The sequence below is a fragment of the Electrophorus electricus genome, unplaced genomic scaffold, assembly GCF_041902795.1.
Source record: "Electrophorus electricus isolate QZ-2024a unplaced genomic scaffold, ASM4190279v1 Scaffold108, whole genome shotgun sequence".
Taxonomy (NCBI): domain Eukaryota; kingdom Metazoa; phylum Chordata; class Actinopteri; order Gymnotiformes; family Gymnotidae; genus Electrophorus; species Electrophorus electricus.
In genome coordinates, this window is record NW_027658390.1 from 213,491 (window position 1) to 216,549 (window position 3,059).

General features: G+C 57.0%; 1 non-coding gene across 1 annotated transcript; it reads right to left on the reverse strand.

Annotated features, from left to right (window-relative positions):
- Positions 1–82: 82 nt before the first annotated feature.
- LOC145654021 (18S ribosomal RNA) lies at positions 83–1,921 on the reverse strand. The gene has a single exon (XR_014120253.1). It is a non-coding gene; the product is annotated as an 18S ribosomal RNA (ribosomal RNA).
- Between the last annotated feature and the right edge of the window lie 1,138 nt (positions 1,922–3,059).

Sequence of the window (3,059 nt, forward strand, 5' to 3'; positions counted from 1 at the left end):
CTTTCGACCCTGGGCCCCGACGCGGGGGGACGGCGAAGTCGAGGGGGTCGGGAGAGGAGGCACGCCGGACAGCGTTACCCGTTAATGATCCTTTCGCAGGTTCACCTACGAAAACCTTGTTACGACTTTTACTTCCTCTAGATAGTCAAGTTTGATCGACTTCTCGGCGCTCCGCCAAGGCCCGCGAGGAGCCCCGGCGGGGCCGATCCGAGGACCTCACTAAACCATCCGATCGGTAGTAGCGACGGGCGGTGTGTACAAAGGGCAGGGACTTAATCAACGCGAGCTTATGACCCGCGCTTACTGGGAATTCCTCGTTCATGGGGAATAATTGCAATCCCCAGTCCCCATCACGAATGGGGTTCAGCGGATTACCCGCACCTCTCGGTGTAGGGTAGGCACACGCTGATCCAACCATTGTGGCGCGCGTGCAGCCCCGGACATCTAAGGGCATCACAGACCTGTTATTGCTCCATCTCGCGTGGCTGAACGCCACTTGTCCCTCTAAGAAGTTTGACGCCGACCGCGGAGGGCCGCGTAACTATTTAGCATGCCGGAGTCTCGTTCGTTATCGGAATTAACCAGACAAATCGCTCCACCAACTAAGAACGGCCATGCACCACCACCCACAGAATCGAGAAAGAGCTATCAATCTGTCAATCCTTTCCGTGTCCGGGCCGGGTGAGGTTTCCCGTGTTGAGTCAAATTAAGCCGCAGGCTCCACTCCTGGTGGTGCCCTTCCGTCAATTCCTTTAAGTTTCAGCTTTGCAACCATACTCCCCCCGGAACCCACAGACTCGTGGTTTCCCTCACGCTGCCCGGCGGGTCATGGGAATAACGCCGCCGGATCGCGGGTCGGCATAGTTTACGGTCGGAACTACGACGGTATCTGATCGTCTTCGAACCTCCGACTTTCGTTCTTGATTAATGAAAACATTCTTGGCAAATGCTTTCGCTTTCGTCCGTCTTGCGCCGGTCCAAGAATTTCACCTCTAGCGGCGCAATACGAATGCCCCCGGCCGTCCCTCTTAATCATGGCCCTGGTTCAGGAAACCCACAAAATAGAACCGGAGTCCTATTCCATTATTCCTAGCTCAGGTATTCAGGCGAGAAGCGGGCCCGCTTTGAACACTCTAATTTTTTCAAAGTAAACGCTCCGAGCCCCGTCCGGACACCCAGCCAAGGGCATCCGGGGGGCACCGGGAGACAGGGTCTGAGACAGGCGGTGGCACGCCTCGCGGCGGACCGCCAGCCCACTCCCGACATCCAACTACGAGCTTTTTAACTGCAGCAACTTTAATATACGCTATTGGAGCTGGAATTACCGCGGCTGCTGGCACCAGACTTGCCCTCCAATGGGTCCTCACCCATGGGTTTAGGATACGCTCATTCCGATTACAGGGCCTCGAAAGAGACCTGTATCGTTATTTTTCGTCACTACCTCCCCGTGTCGGGAATGGGTAATTTGCGCGCCTGCTGCCTTCCTTGGATGTGGTAGCCGTTTCTCAGGCTCCCTCTCCGGAATCGAACCCTGATTCCCCGTTACCCGTGGTCACCATGGTAGCCGACTATGGTACCATCGAAAGTTGATAGGGCAGACATTCGAATGAGACGTCGCCGCCGCGGAGGGCGCGCGATCGGCCCGAGGTTATCTAGAGTCACCAAAGCGGCCGGGGGGCCCGAGCCCCCCGGATGGGTTTTGGGTCTGATAAATGCACGCATCCCCCGAAGGGTCAGCGCTCGTTTGCATGTATTAGCTCTAGAATTACCACAGTTATCCGAGTAACGTGTGGAGCGATCAAAGGAACCATAACTGATTTAATGAGCCATTCGCAGTTTCACTGTACCGGCCGTGTGCACTTAGACCTGCATGGCTTAATCTTTGAGACAAGCATATGTTACTGGCAGGATCAACCAGGTAGTTTGCACCGTGGTCTGGGATGAACCACGAGTGACATCCGCCTCCCCTTCCGGGGGCTAGGAAGCAGCGGGTTGTAAGTGCGTGCGCCGTCAGGTCCAGACGCCATACAGGGCTACCCAGGACAGCTTCCGCGGCCAGTGTAAACGTGCTCGCGCACCGCCCTCTGGCCTTCGGACGCCGACCTCTCACCTTGATGCAAAGCTGTCCCATCCGGTCATGCCCGCACCGTACCCCGTCCACCTCCTCCGGAGGTGCGGACGGCCGACTCCAGGTGCTTTCGGCGTTCCCTCTCTTCACGCCGTTTTGATTTTCGTGGGCCGCTGGTGGGGGGACAAGGGAAAGACCTCGTCGAATTCCCTCCCCCCTAGCCTCGCTCAACCTACGTTTCGTGATGTAACCAAGAAGAGTGATTCGTGGGCCCAGGTAGGTTTGAAGAGGAGGCCAACAAAGCAGGGCACTCCCTTCCTCCCAAACCACAGACACCAGTATAGGACAACTGAGTAGACAGACTGGCCGTCTGAGTCTCCCCCAGAGAGTTCTGGGATGGGTTACAAATAACCCCCACCCCCCATCAGAGGCTTGACCCGCTAGAACCAGGGAGGATCTGTCAAAACCGCTCTCCACATCAGAAGTTCTGGATCAGCCGGGGCTGGTCGGCAGACGTCCACCTAAGGCCGTGGCCTAACCCCGTGTGGGGGGATAGCGCTCGCACCCGTACACGTGGACACCCGCTCGTCAAATGGCTGGCTCCTCACTTACCGTAGGGGGAATGGTTTGCCTACCCCTGGCGGGTCTGGTACTCCACTCTACCAAACAAGGAAGCAACACACCAATAGACCCCTGCAACACCGGGCAGCTTTGGGCAGTGTCACTACACTCCTCCTTGTTCTTCACGTTCCTTCCGTAGTGATTTTTTTTTTTTTTTCGTGGCCATTGCCGTGCATGGCTTCCCCATCGCTTTGCATGCTCTCCATTGCCTCGTGCTGCTTCACCATTGGTCTCACCTGGAGACCGAAGCCGCTCTCCCAGTAACCCGATGGTACCTGGCCAGAAAACCCCGTGCCCGATTTCATCTAGGACAAGGGCCAAACCACAGACCGTGCCCGTCCAGGGTCAACCCCTGGTCGGACAGGCCTGG